This window comes from Phyllobates terribilis, unplaced genomic scaffold (assembly GCF_046119375.1).
Source record: "Phyllobates terribilis strain yellow unplaced genomic scaffold, ASM4611937v1 Scaffold_523__1_contigs__length_1222443, whole genome shotgun sequence".
Lineage (NCBI taxonomy): Eukaryota > Metazoa > Chordata > Amphibia > Anura > Dendrobatidae > Phyllobates > Phyllobates terribilis.
In genome coordinates this window covers 63222-81891 of record NW_027363283.1, presented here as the reverse complement: position 1 = coordinate 81891, position 18670 = coordinate 63222, and the positions used below count along the sequence as shown (strand labels likewise).

Below are 18670 nucleotides of genomic sequence, written 5' to 3'. Positions count from 1 at the left end.
GGCTTGGACACGTGCTGGACAAAGACATGATTTACCAGCCAGGATCCAAGGAAAGATGGGTGAATCTCAACCATTAAGCTAATTATGGACAAATGGACAATTACTTTATAACTAATTATTGTATGTACCTGCTGCAATCTGATTCTTTTTAATGGACAATCCAAGAATAAATCGATACATTTTTTTATAAGAATATCGTGATATTGATACTTTGAGAAGTCCTCAGTAGGAAAAATAATACAGAGAAGAGTATTATTTTACAATGGTGAGCCAGCCAGTCCTGTTTTTCGTTTTTTTTTTAATTAAGTGAATTTCTTCCGTGAACAAGGGGGGAAGTCCTGACGAGCTGAACAGCTGTTGTTCACGTGTCAGTAAATTCACTAATTTGTCACGAGAAGCAGAAAGGATCTATAGACTGAGGTACTAACAAGGAACAGAATCACACAGGAAAAGAATCAGACGAACTGAAGACAGGATGTGCTGATAAAGAGAAGCTAAGGAATCTTAAGGTAAGCAAAATATGGATATAATTTCTTCTTTTGCTAAACAAAGTAATATTAATTTCAAAGTTAATGTAGGAGATGATATAGAAGTTTTGTGGCTCAGTTTATACAAAGAATGTGAATTGCAGAATTTACAGTTCACTTCTAAATTGGTAAATAGAGACAAACAGAAATTGAGAAATATTCTACATTTGGTAGATTTTTTTCATAGTCTTGTGTTAGAGATTTCTAAGCAGAAAAATAGTGTAGAAATGTCAGATGGTGATACTGATTCTGACTGTAATGTGGAAAATAAACAAGAAATAAGACACGTGTCTGTAACTGAAGGTGACCTTGGGTCTGACCAAGAGATGGACATACAGAAACCTGACATGGGAGGAGACATGACTGACATACGAGAAACCGACATACTAGGTGATGTGGGAGGAGACGTGAGTGACGTAGGAGGAGCGGACGTACAAGAGCCACTAAAAATATCAGAGAATTCAGGAATTACCCAGGCTCAACTGCAAATTAAAATGAGGAAAAATTTGCTGAAATTATACAAAATCATGCCAAAATATGATGTCAAAATCCATGCCTGTAGAAATTCAGAGACATTTGAGAGCTTCTCTGATAAGTTTGATTTATCCAATGAGGAGAGGAATCAATTATTTAAAATATGGATTCCTGTGACATTGTCCAGACGTTTACATTTAATGCCCTGTGAAAATGACTCTCCTAATGGATGGGAAAATGATTCGGACAGATTAAGATATTTGATTTATTGTGTCACAAAGGATTTTCCCAACATAGAAGATCTGCAGAAACTAAGGATTGGTAGGAAGGAATGTACATATACATTCATGTCCATATTTGAACGGTTGTACAAAGCTCTCATCAAAAATGGAAAAGTACAACATATGATAAAAAGTTTTGTACAAAAATTCAAATTCCTAGATCCAGTATCTAGAGTTATAGCGTCACAAAAAGAATCCCTATTCAAATGTGTGCAGTTGCTGGATTCTGTTAGGAAACATGAGAATCGTGAAAAGGAAAAAAATCAAGTTAATTTTATAAAACCAGGAAAGGTAAAATCTTATCAAAAGCCAATATCAAACTCTCCTAGACTGAGTCATCCCCATAGTGAACTCTATCAAATACGCAGGAGATTTCATATCTGTTATAAGCCATATCAGCCAGTGCAAAGGTCCATCTCTTCACAGAATGAGTTAATTCTCAGTCAGAACTGTGATTCTCTAAAAAGGAAAATGGCCGAAACTGATGGACAGAGTCAGGTGAGACGACCGGCTCACAGTGACGTCATGGAATGTGGACAGAAGGACAGGCAGTTCTCTGAGGTTTTGAAGGATAGAAAAATGTCTTTCCTAAATAGGGCGTTCCTGGAGATATTTGAGAGAGACAGAAGATTTGGTTTAGGGAGTGGCTAAGGAAAAACTGTAATTATAATGTAGCATAGAAGTGTTACAATGTCTCAATATTTATTTATAATCTTATACAGTAAAATTGTAGTTACATAGTTTCTACCGTGTTTCCCCGAAAGTAAGGCCCCCCCGAAAGTAAGGCAGGGTGGGGGGTTTCGGGGGGTCCGCCAATGTAGGGCACCCCCCGATTGTAAGGCAGGGTAGCGGCGGGGGGGGCGGGGAATGTAAGGCTGATTGGCCGATCAGCCTGTTCGTCACAGGCTCCGTACCGTAGTCCCTGCTGGCCACCAGCCCGAGCTGTGATTGGCCAGTCAGCCGGCTCGCAGCTGATTGGCCGAATCAGCTGCGACGTCACCGCCTACAGGCTCGCTCCGATTGGTCCAGCTTCCCCGGCATCCGAATCGTCAGCCCGGCACCGCAGAGGAGATCGAAACAGAAGGAAAGTAACGGTAAGTTCCGAAACTCTCTCTGTGTGTGTGTGTGTGTGTGTGTCTGTGTGTGTGTGTGTGTGTGTACGGTATGTGTACGGTATGTGTATGGGTGCCGTATGGGGCTGTATGTGTCAGTGTGTGTACGGTACCGGTACGATATGTGTGTGGGTGCCGTGTGGGGCTGTACCGGTACCGTATGTGTCAGTATGTGTGGTGGCAGAGTGGGGGGCAGAACCACTGTATGGGGATGCTGCAGGGGGGAGGATGGGGAGGGTTGCCGGACTGTTAATAAATGTTAATTTTATTGTTAAAAAAAATTGTCGTCATTTTTTTTCCCAATGTAAGGCCTCCCCCGAAAGTAAGGCAGGGTGGGACTTTTGGGGGTAAAATTAATGTAAGACAGGGCCTTACTTTCGGGGAAACACGGTAGTAGTTCATGTATGTATATATATATACACTTGTCTAAGTAGAGATTGTGTATAATTGTATTTATATATATGTTTATAAAATATATATATATATTAATTAATAAATTAGAACTTCATATATAAATTTAAGTAACAATATTTTGAATTACATTAGAACCAACCAATATATGTATAAGATATTTAAATAATTCTGTTTCTGTATGAATTTGATATTTAATTTTATTTTCTTATATTTCCTTAGAGTTTTCATTCCAAAGCAGGATTTGATCAAACAACTCTAAAATGGATTTATTTCTTTATTCACACAGGAAGCTGAAAATTGCATGATTTATGTGTAACATTAATTAATTAATATTTTCTGTGCATGAAGTGTTCGTGCAAATTAAAGTAGCTTTACAGCATGACGTGTGACAGCTGCGGCCTTTGAACTTTGAGCTAATAGTATAGATCCTATTCATTCTATTTTCAGCTGATGTAACTTAAGACCGGGCAGCCAGTGAAAAAAGAATCTATAAGGCTGAGTTCACACGATGCGTATTTCATGTGTTTCCGCAGCGTTTTTGCAGTTGCGTAAACGCCGCGGAAACGCATGAAAAACGCATGGTAGAAGGGAAGCAATGTTCCCCAATTGAAATCCGCATGTACTGTGCCCATGATGCGGATTTTTCCGCAGCGTAAACGCTGCGCTCAAAAATCCGCAGCATGTCATTTAATTTTGCGGAAACGCGGCGTTTTCGCCGCCATTGACTTGCATTAGAACGCGCCAATTCCGCAAGACTGCATCTGTACTTGCGTAATTGGTGCGTTCTAATATGCGGATGGTACCCGGGTGTGGAGGAGAGGAGAGTCTCATCCACACCCAGGTACCATTAAAAAAGCTGTAAAAACAAGAATAAAATAAAAAATATATATATACTTACCATCTGTCGGCCCGCGCAGCGCTCCTGCTTGCTTCCCGGCACTTGCAGTGAGTTGTAGGACCTGCGGTGACGTCAGAGTCATGTGACGGGTCACGTGACGCTGACGTCGGCAGGTCTTTCAATTCAAAGTTGCCGGCAGCCGGGAGAACGGAGTGAGCAGGACAGCGCGGGCCATCGGAGGTAAGTATATACACTCTCTAGGGTCACACTGTATAAATCCATGCTGTTTGCATGGATTTATATAGTGTGACCTAGTTGTCAAGCACTTTCCAAGAGATGCTAAAATCACCAGTAAAGCGCTTGTCAATCTGCATGCGGAAACGCATGTGAATCTGCATGTGGATCCGCATGTATTCTGCAGGAAAAACGCATTTCTGCATGCGTTTTTTCTGCCAGGGAGATGCAGAAATGATGCAGAAATTTTCTGCTTCATTTCTGCATCGTGTGCACATAGCCAAACAAGAGGTTTTTTTTTCAAGTATCTGAAATTTCAGCAACTTACTCTCATATTATATAATATGTACTTGGGGAATATTCAAAGAATATTAAGATATTTAATTGATATGACAATGCGCATTAATAAATTGGGATACAACAATTTTGGGTTAAATATATATATATCTAAAACTTCATATGTGGAATGTTTGAGTTGAACAGATCTGTGAATGTCAGAGTGAAGGTGACAGATGAGTAAATCAGCAGCTGCTAAGTGTGATTGATGTGACAGAGGCCTCGTACGTTTGTATGTTTGGAAAAAAAAAATGTTTCTTTATGTGAAGGTACAAAAATATATTTAATTCTGAAAAAAAATTATAATACATAATTAGGTATTATCTACATATATATATACTTCTATATTTCTTTAATAATTATTATTTCTTGATTTAACTAATAGTGGATAAGAGCAACCACACATCAAATGGTTTACAAAGCAAATTTATATTTAGAATAATTTTCCACATGATAATATTCTTGAATAACTATGATATTATTTTTAATGGTTACCTAAATAGGTACACACCTCTCTGTAGACAAATCTATGCTACTCATCGATATGAAATTTATGCAAAATGTTCATAGAAGAATAATTATTTTTAATTTGGTTCTGATATATACATAAATTTTATAAAATAATATTTTTTGGTATTAAAGGGGAAAATGTGTTTTTGATCCTGATTACATAATCACTTTTGATCAATACTTATTTTTTCACACATTTTAATAAAGAAGAAACAATAATAGAATCATAGAATCATAGAATGGTAGAGTTGGAAGGGACCTCCTGGGTCATCTGGTCCAACCCCCTGCTCAAAGCAGGATTCACTAGATCATCTCAGACAGATGTCTGTCCAGCCTCTGTTTGAAGACGTCCATTGAAGGGGAACTCACCACCTCTCGTGGCAGCCTGTTCCACTCATTAATCACCCTAACTGTCAAAAAGTTATAAGGTACAATGGTATAATTAAGAAGGGTATTACATGCAAAGTTGCATAGTTTAATAATTTTTTGGTGATACAAGGTTATGACAAATATGAAATCATCCAGATAATGGAAATATAAAGGTATTTTTTATGGAGAATATAATTACTCTTCATTTGTCATTAACATATGAAGGCCTTATTTTTATTTTCATTTTTACATTTTTATTCTTACTTATTTTCTTATTTTTCCATTTTTCAGTTTTAATTTTCAATTTTTGATTTTAATTCAGTTCAATATTTCAACTGAGAAAACACATTAATATTTAATGGGGTAATGTCTAGTACAAAGAATATTGCTTCATTAAATATAATGATGATATGAATTAATATAAGAAAAATGTTTACATTTTCTGAGTAAACACAACAATTCATTCATTCATTCTTACATTCATATATTTATTCATTTTAGTTCAGCAGTATACATTCTTTGGTATTATTGGTTTAATAAAGATATAAACACTTGTTGTTTCAAAACACACTGACACCTATGGGTTGGAAAAGGCAATTACACCTATGACATAAAAATGTTCTATCACATGAAGAACTTGATTAATAATGAATTATTATCTATTATTGTTTATTATTCCAAACATAATTTATTTTAATATTTTGATAATAATTAGATGGATATTATTGATTGCTATGGTACGCTGTGATATTATAGGTTAGGAAAGTTGCCAGATTTGGTATCAGATTAGGGAATGAAGACTTCAATCAAGACATCGCAATTATGAATTCTATCTTAATAATGACTTTTCATATTTATAAATCAAAGAGACTCTCAGAGGTTACAAGAAGAAGCAACTGATATCCGGAAGTCTCAGAAGGTAACAGGTGTGAATGCTGAGTGTTATAATAGACTGTGTCAGATACAATTCACACCACTGATCACCGGGACGGCAGAGGACGATGATCCTATATGAACTGTGTTGTGTTCAAGTTTCATCACGTTCCAGTGGTTTCTTATCACCTGCAACGCTTCAATGAAAGCTGGTGAACAGGTAATACCTGGCATATGTGTCCTGTATATAAAGGACTGAGTACTAGTTATGGGGCTATATAAAGCAGGGAAGTGTCAAGTTAACCCTTGCTTTACTGACCAAAGACGTCACATCTGTTCCAAAAGTGACATGAGACCAGTGCAGATGACACGGGGAAGATTCCAGAATATCCAACGTCAGTCCAGGTGACATCACACAGATATTAAAGCTACATTTCATCCATAGACTTTGTTTTCTTATCAGTTGACACACATGATCTTTCTAATAAAGAGTACAGTTTATAGACTGCACAATGATGAATACAATTATGGACTGTACAATATCTACACGCTGTCATTTATTTCAAAGGAGTTTTCATCTAAAGACTGTGTTATAAAAGAACCAAGAAGAAGATGAGACGAAGACCCGATGACATCAGATGATGACGATTGAACCCGCGATTACTTCAATTTAGATATAGGGAAGTATAATTATACATATTAAATGAATATTAGTCACGGCTTACCATAACATGAATTCACATCATTATATAACAATAATCAGATATTGATATTATTATTATTATTATTATGGAAATTTAATGATATTGCCAAGGAAGAAGGAAAGAAAAAATGATTGTTATCCTAATGATAAACCTGTCTTCTTTTGAGGATTTTTCAGTCCTTTTTATCCTCAAAAAGGGGGGAATGTTAAATAATTAATAATCGATAATCATTTTTCTTAAATCTGAGTTCTATGCCTCAGCCATTGTGTCTAGTTGACATGCGCTATTTGTGTGTGTATTTTTGGTTCACCACCATATGTAGAACAGGTGTCCATACGACTGGCTATAAAAGCCCATGGTATAGAAAGGGGGGGCTCTCTTGCTCTTCCCACCCCACAAGACACAGAATCTTCATGCTGAGAAGTATCTGACATGTAGGCCTGGACACGTGCTGGATAAAGACATGATTTACCAGCCAGGATCCAAGGAAAGATGGGTGAATCTCAACAATTAAGCTAATTATGGACAAATGGACAATTACTTTATAACTAATTATTGTATGTACCTGCTGCAATCTGATTCTTTTTAATGGACAATCCAAGAATAAATAGATACATTTTTTTATAAGAATATCGTGATATTGATACTTTGAGAAGTCCTCAGTAGAAAAAATAATACAGAAAGAGTATTATTTTACAGCCGCGCATGACGTCACTGCCATGCGCGGCTGACATGGAAAGATCAGCTCCCGGAAGTCACTCCCATGCCGGGTCTGTGTGTGCGGGGAGCAGTGACTTCACTCTCCTTCATAGCCGGCACACAGCTTAGCCGTGCTGCGGCTCCTGCTGCTGCCGGGCTATAGCGTGTGCCCGCTTATTAAAGGACATGAATATTCACCCCCTCCCCACGCCCATGGGCGTGGAGAGAGGTTGAATATTCAAGCCCTTTAATAGCGGGCACAGGCGATTCCGGCAGCAGCAGGAGCCGCAGCGCGGCTACACTGTGTGCTGCTATTAAGGAGCATGAATATTCAGTGCTCCCCATGCCCCATGGGCGTGGGGAGCAGTGAATATTAATTTGCTGTAGCAGCGGGGACAGTGTAGGCTGCAGCGGGCGGCCGCTGCCTCCTGTGCCCCGCTCCTCCACCGCTACCCCCACACCCCACATATATATATATATATATATATACACACCCCCCCCCAACATTCGGACTATAAGATGCACCCCCCATTTTCCACCAAAATTTTGGAGGAAAAAAGTGCGTCTTATAGTCTGAAAAATACGGTAGATTATTAAATTAAATAGAGATTTAGGATTAAATCAGTGTAGGGTGCGGACAACCCCTTTAAATTGTTAATTGAAATAAAAACAGTTCCCCGTTGTATTAATAAGGCAGTGATTCCAACTGTATTACCACTGGGAGACCCCCAACTCACACTCCTATTTCCCGAGTGCCTTCCACGCCAAGCTTGGTTATGGAGGCTTTGGATTACCATCCATACTGTTCAGCACAGATCATGCTTCTTATGTCTTCATCGATCTCCCAGAACACAACCCTGCATTACCGCGTCCTTCAGGCTTTGTCCAATTATTTTCTCCAAATTTGTTTGCCGATCAGTGGCAAGAGGCTGTTGAGCTACTCAGTCTCCTTGTTTCTTTGGAAAATTGGCACACTCTTGCATATAACAGTAGAGAATGGCCAAATCTTACGGAGACACTGGTAGATCGCAACGAAACATGGAGAGAGCAGATGTTCAGCAGTGAACTTGGAGTCTCCCTCCTCTATGAAGCTTTGCCGTACACATCTGACTTACTCCTGAGGACTTCTCGTAATTCACATGTGCAAAAATAGTTCAATCCACAACTAAAACGCTGGAACCAACTCGTGGAAAACTGGATAAAGATAGATAAAAGGCACATTACCTGTGGGTAGCCCAAGTGTGAAGTAATTGTCAGGTCCAGGATTGAACTGGGCGATGCGATTACTTAGGTATTTTGCTGCCCATTCGCTGGCCAGGGCATAGTCATCAAGAATCACCAGCCGCATGATTGTGCCCACAAGCTCTCGCCTGGCAGCATGTGGCTAACAAACTGAAAAGAGAAGCGATACACAAGATAAGAGGTGACACAATAATATACAAAAGAGGTAACACAATAATACACAGTCGGCAAGTTTGGAGACTGAAACACATTCTGGCTTTCATAAAGTTTGCTGCTTCAGTTTTTATAGTGTCAATTTGCATTAACTGTAGATTGTTATGAAGAATGATCAGATGAATTGTTAAAAAAAAAAAAAATGCATATTAATTTTTTCCCAAAGAAATTACTTAACCACAAAACCCTATCACTACACTATGTGTGCTGTAGCCTGCTTCTCCGGGTCCTACATCACCAAAGCTTGGCACTTCGGGGACACATACCTCCCGTCCACGACCTGTCCGGCAGCAACCTTACATACCCCCCCTCTGCCCAAAGCAGGGGGGGGGCTTGGCACCTTCTGCCACCATACAATAGATACACAAAAGGTATAACGCAGTGTTTCCCAAACCCCATCCTCACAGACCCCACAGGTCGTATTTTCAGGATTTCCTTAGTATTACACAGATGATTGAAGTATCATCAAGGCATCAGGAATTCTCTCACCTGTGTAATACTAAGGAGATTCTGAAAACATGACCTATGGGGGTCCGTAAGGATGAGGTTTGGGAAACACTGCTATAACAGAACAAAACTAAAAATAACCAGTCCATACAGCACGGCATCAGCCGTTTAAATGTAGTGCTTTTCTCGGCCTCCAGCAGACTGAGCAGCACATGCAAGGTTTGCTCACCTTGCACAACACACAGCACCACTGAGACAGGCGCAGCTGTCTTAAATCAGGCCTTCCAAGACCTGGACTGGAGGTAAGTGAGCAGCTATTTCCCCCCAACTCTTTCAGCTGCTCTTAAAACCCGGCCCTTTAATCCGGGCCCATTAACTCCCTCCCAGCACTATGTGTTCTGGAGCCTGCTTCTCCATGTCCTACATCACCGAAGTTTGGTACTTCGGGGACACATACCTCCCATCCACGACCTGTCTGGCAGCCACCTTACAGTGTGCTGCACTGAGTTAGACCAGAAATGAACCAGAAGATACCTGAAGGTAACTGCACAGCCAGAGTAAAAAATGTTTCTCTTTGTTTTCACTCTCACCCCTATAGTCCTACACGTTCTACTAACCCTTCTAATCCCTACACCTAGTAATGAACTGGTCATCTCTCCCTCCATCTCACCTCCTCCTCAGATCTGTTCCTCAACATACAATCCTCTGTCTCTAAACACAGACAGCCACCTCACGCTCGCTCCTTCTGCTCCTCACTGCTGGCGATATCTCTCCAAATCATGGCCCTCCTCACCACATCCCCACAGTCACTTCTACCTCTCATCCACAATCTATCAAATTTCCGCAACATTTCTAACCCTATACCCATTGCCCATCCCCAGCTTCCCCAATCCCACTAACAGGAGCTCTATGGAATGCTCTCTCCGTCTGCAACAAACTTTTCATTACTAACAAACTTTCCTTCCTTGGCATCAATGGTACCTGACTCACCCCCTCTGACATGGCCTCTCCAGCTGCACTTTCATACGTTGGATTCCACCTTTCCCACACCCCTCGCCCCATCGGCAAGCATGGCAAAGGAGTTTGTTTTCTCCTGTCAGATAACTGTACTCTGCTGCCCGACTAATCCACCTGTCCCCCCCACTATTCCCTGGCCTCTCCCCTCTGTCAATCCCTTCACTGGCTCCCCATTATCCAGAGACTCCAGATGAAAACCCTAACCATGACATACCAAGCCATCCACAACCTGTCTCCTCCATATAACTGTGACTTAGTGTCCTGGTACTTACCTGCACGCAACCTCCAATCCTCACAAGATCTCCTTCTCTACTCCCCTCTTATCTCCTCTTCCCACAATCGCACGCAAGATTTCTCCCATGCATCCCCCTACTCTAGAACTCTCTAAACCAATATATCAGACTGTTGCCAACCGTGGAAACCTTCAAAAGGAAGCTGAAGATCCACTTCTTCTGACAAGCCTACAATCTGCAGTAACCACCGCTCCATCATACCACTGCACGACCAGCTCTACCCTCACCTACTGTATCCTCACCCATTCATTGTAGACTGTAAGCCCTCGCGGGCAGGGTCCTCGCTCCTCCTGTACCAGTCGGTGATTCGTTTTTGTTCAAGATTATTGTACTTGTTTTTTGCTATGTATATCCCTTTTCACATGTAAAGCTCCATGTAATAAATGGCACTATAAAAAATAATAACTTAATAGGGGGAGGTTAATTTGCTGTGGAGACTTCAGGACTCCGAAAAAAGTCCAGCAAGTCCCTGTATCACTTCCTACATAGGATTCAGCTATGGAATTGGTTCAACACCAGTGCAGAGCTTGCTCAAGAATGGCAGCAGGCGGGCGTCAGTGCATCTGTACACACCGTGAGGAGAAGGATTTTGGAGGCTGTGCTGGTGTCAAGTAGGGCAGCAAAGAAACCACTTTTCTCCATGAAAAAGATGAAGAACAGGATTATAAAATGCAGTAAACTACAGTGATTGGATTACAGAGGACTGGGGTAAAGTTATTTCCCTGATGAAGGCCCCCTTCAAACTGTTAGGGACATATGGAAGAATGAATGTCCGGAGAAGAAAAGCTGAGCGCTACTTTGAGTCCTGTGTTATGCCAACAGTAAAGCACCCGAGACGAGTCATGTGTGGAGTTATCCATCATCAAAAGGGAGTGGGCTCACTCACAATTTTGCCTAAGAACACTGCAGGAGCATTTTTGGTGATTAACAATGCATATATGAGCATGACGGAGAATATGTCACAAGGCAAAAGTGACAACTAAGTGTCTGGGTAACATTGACATTTTGGGTTCATGGCCAGTAAACTCTCCAGATCTCAATTCGATTGTGGTCACTCCTCAAAAAGCGGGTGGACAAACAGAAATGTATGTAGTGAGCTCCTAGCACTGATTAGACAAAAATTGTCCGTCGTCAGTCAGGATTTGGCCCAGCAGCCGATATCCAGCTGCCAAGGCGAAGGGAACGAGTCTTGAAAAATAAGGGTCAACACTGAATATTGAATCTTTCCATAAACTTGATGTATTTGTCAATAAAAGTGTAAAACTTATAAAATGCTGATAATTGTACTACAGTAACCACAGAAACATCTGACTAAAAGATCTAAAAACACTGAAGTGAACACCAAAATTTGTATCAGTCACAAGACTTTTGGCCAGAACTGTACATAAAGTGACACAAAACAAGATACAAGACATAGGTCAAAAAAAATTCTCCATCTTCTTCGTTCCGTCAATCCGTGAAAAATGGGACTGCACTCAGATGTCATCTGAGTGCAGTGCGATCTTTTCGAAGGACTCATTAACTTGCATGGCCGAACGTGATCCGAATATTAGATGAAACTCAAGCATAGTGATTTTTGTCCTCGGACAGACTGTCTATGGGGCCGTGCACATGTGCGATTTTTCTCCTTGGACAAACACTGGTCACAGTGCGATTCAATGTTTTGTCAGATCGCACTCCGACCGAAAACACTGCTATCTGCACCTGCCTTAACATTGCAACGCTAACAATAGTAATCTCAGCAAGGACTGCTGGGAGATTTCAGCTCAGAAGCCTGCAGATCTCTGAACGCAGCTCTAGACTATCACTGGCTGTAACTCAGGATTAGTAATCGATACGTTTTTCGAAAGTTACACAATAAACTATAATAAATTACTCTCATGTGAACACAAATTCTAAAGGAGAACTCTAACACTAAGATATTAACTTAAGGAGGAATTCACACATCCGTGGTGGGATCCGAGGACCCGGCCCGGCTCTCCGGACCTGATCAGTGCCACATCTATTCCTAGGAGGTAATCACAGATCAGCACTGGTGACCCAGCGGTTGTCAGATCTGAGCTCGCTCCGTGGAGCACAGATGTGTGAATTCAGCCTTACAGAAGTTGTCCCAGAGTAGAAAGCCAGAGCTGTTGGATTACAGCGCCACCCCTAGGTACAGGCTGTGTGTGGCATTACAGCTCAGCACCTGTCACGTCACTAGACCGGAGCTGTAGTACCAGACACAACCTGGGGCCAGGACTGGCGCTCTGTGTTCCTTTTTCTCATGGACAAACCCTGTGCAGAAAAATACAGAATCCAGGAACCTCCAAACATGGCAGACATCGCCAAGTTCTAACAGTGCATAATGGGCGCAGCTCCAGCCATACTGTCAGTGACTGGAAACCTGGTTTATAGTCCAACTGCTGACAGGTGAGAGGCTGCGGCCCCCTGTAATCCCCGGCTCTGACCCGTCACCGACCATTGCTGCAGGGGACTAACCACATCCACAGGAAGCCAGGGTGCCCCCCCCCCGGACTGAGACTGCCCCCCCCGGGAGCTCAGTGTGGGGTGCGCAGTCATCCGCCATGTCTCCCCAATACTCAGCAGCCTCACCACCCACAACTCGCTCTGCAGCCTCCTCCCTGGTAAACGCTAGAATGTATGGGCTCCTTCCAGGTATGACGTAGTTTGCGGGGGCGTGTCCTGACTGCATTATGGGCGTGTTCTAGTTTAGCACCAGACGCCAGAGATTCATGCAGAAAGTGATACGGTGAAGCTTCAGGAGGAGGTCAGTGCTGGGCTCTGGGGGATGCTGCTTGCTTTGGGTGGTCTGTGGGGCTGGTGGGGGCATGTTCTGGGTATTCTAGGGGGATGTTGCACGTGTGTGTGTGTGTCTTTCCTAAATTCCTAAACACCCACCGGAAAACTAAGGCGCCCGCGAGTTGCGGGGTGAATTGGCAACTCGGGGGTGTACTTATTTCCTCTGTGGGTAGGTCACAATTTTTTTTTTTACCGTCCAAGATCCATCTTGGCAAAAGTATGGTGGTAATTTCTGCCTTTCTGGACATTGGGGCGGGGTTTATTTTGATCGACGCTAGGTTCGATCAGGACCTCAAACCTCATAAATTTTCTGGCTCAACACCCATAATCGCCATTGACTCTGCACCCTTGAGCTAGGGGTATTTTACTCTTGTCGCTCGTGTGCTACATCTGCAGGTAGGGGCCTTGCACTCTAAATTTATTGACTGTTATGTGCTAGAGGGCTTGCCCTCTCCTGTGGTCCTTGGACTACCTTGGTTTACGCTGCACAATCCTGTGGTAGGTTGTGTGCCCACTATGCGTCTTTTAAGTGTTTCCGCAGCGGCAATTCCATTGCAGAAACGCTTAAACGCTTGGTAGAAGGTCTGCAATGTTCCCCAATGATAATCCCCATGTGCTGTGCACATGCTGCGGAAATTTCCGCTGCGCATTATCAGTGCGGAAAAATCCGCAGCACTACCAATTATTTTGCGTAATCGCAACGTTTTCGCCTCCATTGAATGGCTTAATATCCGCATGACTACATGTGCACATGCGGATATTAAGCGATTCAACGTGTGGATGGTACCCGGGTCTGGAGAAGAAGAGACTCTCCTCAAGACCCGGGTACCATGGTACCTGTAGTAAAAAAAAAAAAAAAGAAAAGAAAAAAATACATTATTCTTACCTTCTGATGGCCCCCTGTCTTTTCTCCGCTGCGCCCAGTCTCTTGTACGGCTCGTCAGCGGTCGCGTGATCTGTCACATGACTAAATGACGTCATGGAAGGTCCTTTCACACCACCGTGAGCCGTACAAGAGACCAGGGGCCATCAGAAGGTAAGTAAAATGTTTTTGTTTTTTGTTTTTTTTACCATTTTTAATCTTTTTTCTTCAACTATTAACTTGGTCACACTATATAAATCCATGCTGGTTGCACGTATTTATATAGTGTGACCAAGTTGTCAAGCACTTTCCAAGTGATGCTAAAATCGCTTGGAAAGCGCTTGACAACCCGCATGCGGAAATGCATGTGAAAAAACACTTCACTTACACTTGTCCCTGGCAGGAAAAACACATGTAAAATCCGCATGCATTTTTTTCTGCCAGGGAGATGCAGAAACGCTCAGGAAAAATCCAGAGCATTTCTGCATCGTGGGCACTTAGCCGTAGACTGGCAGACTCGGGAGGTGGTAAAATGGAGCGAGTATTGCCAAGAACACTGCTTGGTCACTCGGATAGCCACGGTGGGTCTGATTTTAGGAATGTGTTTTCTGAACAGGGGAGTCAAGAACTTCCTCCCCATCATCCTTATGATTGCGTCGGCAATATTATTCCTGGGGCCAAGCTACCAAAAAAACAGGTTATATAATATCTCTGGTTCAGAGAGGCAGGCCATGAAAAACTAGATCACTGAAAGTCTACCAAAGGGCCATAAGACTTTCTTCATCTCCCGTTGCAGTGGGGTTTTTCTTTGTCAAAAAACAAACAAACTAGGGGTTGTGCCCCTGCCTTGATTTTTGCGAGTTTAATCAGATTAAGGTCTGGGATGCATATCCTCTCCCTCTCATCCCAGACCTCTTTAGAAAACCATTTGGCTCCTACAATTTGATTAAACTAGACCTCAGGGTGGCTTATAATCTCATTCACATTGAGGAGATGAGTGGAAGACGGCCTTCAATACTCCTGAGGGGCACTATGAAAACCTTGTGATGGCATTTGGGTTGACTAATGCTCCCATTTTTACTCATCTGGCAGGTAGATCACAACAAACCCATCTTGATGACATAATGGTAGACTCCATACTAAATAAGGAGGGAGTCACTGACTGTGGTGGCCCCTCCCTGGGCCGTGGCGATTGGTGACCCCCCCTTCTCTGCCCCTTACTGACCAGTGATCCTGAAGCCCCCGGAAGGATCCAATGAAGCGAAAGGGACGGCTGCTGCAAGCCGTCCCCTGGATACATAAACACCGGGACATCCCACGTTACTTCCTTTCTTTGCTGGTCCCGGAGTCGAATGTCATGGAGATTTCAGGATCAGGTCAGATTGCTGAGGCCCTCCAGGCTGGGTTTGCACAGGGGGGCGAGCGCTGGTTACAGGCTCTCATGTCGGGGCTCAGCGCTCATCCCCCTGGCCCCAAGCTCTAAATCCCCAGATCACCCTGCCCCTGGCCCTCAACCCCTTATGGGAACATCATATTCCCCAGTCCCCTCACCACTTGGGCCTACTCACTCCAATTGCCCACGATACAACGGTCCCCTCCACGGCGGTCGGGTCATCTGGAACGGGGGGCTGCATTACTTCCGCGGCCTGGTCCCGATCCCCATCCTCACCTGACCGCCGCATCCGCACAACTTTACAGTGTTCATCGGGCCACTCAACCCGGCACGGGACGGCAGGTGGCTGCGGTAGTGCTGCAGGCGCGCGCTGACTCGGGGAAGCGGGCAGACGTGGCGGTCCGGAAGCGGGCGCGCGACTCCACTAGGCCGAAGAGGCATGTTGGGGGAGGCGGAGCTGGAGGGCAGGAAGCGCTCGATGCGCATGTGCGGGGCGCATGTCCGCCTCACGTGACCCCGCAGGTCACGCCCCCCAGTCCAGAAAGCTGCGGGGCGGAGCAGGAAGCTGAAGCTAGTGCGGCAGTGGACCCTGCGCCTCACTCACAGCGGGCGCAGGGCTCCACTGCACTAATAAATGAGTGCGGGCTGTCTTCCATGTCGGCGGCGGGCACAGAGGGGATTCAGGTCTCCTGCCTGCCGCCGGCGCTGGAGACAGCATAGAGCCTGTTGTTCCCCACCCCTGTTAACACTCCCGTCCCGCATCCTGCCGAGGAGCGCCCTGGAGGGCGGAGGTCCAGCAGGCACTCCCGTCCTCCAGAGCGCTTTAGGCACAGCACCCCGCAGCCTCACAGAAGAAGCTGCGGGCCACTTAGTAACCATTCCCCGCCCCCTCAACACACAGCAGGGGCTGTGGCAGAGCAGAGCTCCAGACAGGAATCCTCTGCCGGGGGCTGTGCTCTGCCTCCCCCCCAAACAATCCCCCACAGAAAAACTCCTATTAAAAATAAAAGAAAAAGTTCCCAAAACAGAACACGTGACACTACACATCCAGGGGACATTGCGGCCCTGTAATCACCGCAGCCCATCCAGCGCCCAGTCACAGTATCAATACCCCACTGATGGACACGATACGGAGCCTAAACACTTCAGCGACCATCCTCGCCTCCCCCATATACCCCTATAATAGCGCAGCGACGCACGCGCTTGACACCGCTATAGCATTGCCCTGGCCACAAATAGCACCGACATGTCCCGGTGGGACACATGTAAACTGCGCAGAACCCCCCATACACCCTCAGGGACACAGAGACTCCAGGCGTACTCACTCTAGGCGAACTCGCTGTAGTTCCTCCGACGACAGATCTATGCCATCGCACACAAGTCACCGGCGAAGGAAGCGGACATCTCAAGCAAAGCGGAGATCGGCATCCCACAGGAGGGGTCACAGGTCGCAGTCCTCAAGGTGGCGCTCACCATCCTCTGCATCAGAGATGTCGAGCGCATCGTCGAGCCCCAACAGCCGCTTGCACCGATCCCGTCCTCCCGGGGACAGAAACTATACAATAGCACCCTCCAGAGCTTACAGTCTGCACGATACAACGATTTCACGCAGGTCTACGAGCACAGGCACGCCGCTCACCCCGAGCGAGACAGGTGTCAGAGTCCCTCCACACATCGGAGTCCCTCCTCCAGCCGCAGGAATGGGTGCGTGCAATATAAGTATAACTGAAATGGGAAATAGTAACACCAACTTAATAGCGGCCCTTAAGGCCATAGTCGAACAACTATCCGCGCCACCAGGCGCTATACATAATTCTACTAAAAGAACTCCACCATTAGCCAGCATACACAAGGACACATTCTTTTGCGGGAAAAGCCCATTGGGCTCACACATAGACGAGGAAACCAGAATTAAAATATGGAATAATGACTGCATCGACATTTGGTCACTTGTAACCGCTGACCAACATACTATAGACAAAGAGAAAAGGATAGCCGACAGACCATTCGACAGAAACAGACAAAAGGTTGCAATGACGATGAGTAACTGGTTACAGGCGTTTTCTGTGCTGGGTTCATCATGGGCCAAAAGCATCCGGAACGCTGCTCGGAACTATTCATATACCAGGATAGGGTGTATAACTCGTACAAAGCCCACGGCGGTTCAGCATGGTGGCGCTACGATGAAGAGTTCCGGAGGTGGTTGGCCCTGCAACCACAGTTAGGCTGGGGGGTAAAAGCTACAGACGTATGGTTGCGATGAATGCTGTCACAGAAACACCATCCCTTTCCAACAACGGCTACTGGACAACAGACAACAGCAGGCCAAAATTCAGTGGTAGTACGTAGACCAGGGGCCAGCTGGCAGTACAATGAGGGACACTGTCGTTTCTACGCCTTATGCAGATACAAACATGAATGCTCAGCCTGCGGTGCAGCCCACCCCGCGGCAAGATGTTCTCGTCCCACAAGCAAATTATCAATTAAACTCCCACAGTCAGAATCCAAGGACCCCGGTGAGCGTAAACGCGATGGGCCCCTGGCTAGACCAATATCCTAAGAAAGACGCAGCGGGACAGTTACGTTTTGGTTTCACATACGGTATTTTTCATCCCTTTCAAACTTAATAAATCGCCCACCTTTGCAAATAACCTTAAATCTGCAAAAGAGCACCCTGAAATACTTAGGCAAAAAATACAAAAAGAAGTAGCTCTAGGCAGAGTGGCGGGCCCTTTCCCAACACCACCATTCAGTAACCTAAGAGTTTCCCCTCTGGGAATAATCCCCAAAAAAGAGCCAGGTTCATTCCGGCTTATCCATCATTTATCTTACCCAAAAGGAGAGTCTGTAAATGACGGTATTTCGTCTGAAGACGCCTCGGTCTCCTACGCGTCGTTCGACAGAGCAGTAATGTTAGTACGCGATGCGGGGCCCGGAGCGCTGCTCGCTAAATCCGACATAGAATCCGCCTTTCGCCTACTACCGGTGCACCCAGATTGCTACCACCTGCTGGGATGCCAAGTGGACGAT

General features: G+C 44.5%; 1 protein-coding gene across 3 annotated transcripts in view; it reads right to left on the bottom strand.

Annotated features, from left to right (window-relative positions):
- Positions 1-16139, bottom strand: part of LOC141231545 (uncharacterized) — a 50581-nt gene extending 34442 nt beyond the window's left edge. Inside the window, exons 1-2 of one of the 3 annotated variants that reach the window (XR_012297870.1) lie at positions 15917-16139; positions 8596-8763 (exon numbers count right to left, since the gene is read on the bottom strand). The gene's annotated coding sequence lies outside the window, so the exon portion shown is untranslated. Of the gene's footprint in view, positions 1-8595; positions 8764-15815 lie in introns of all 3 variants that reach the window. The other 2 variants (XR_012297869.1, XR_012297868.1) reach the window with 2 other exon arrangements.
- Positions 16140-18670: the final 2531 nt, after the last annotated feature.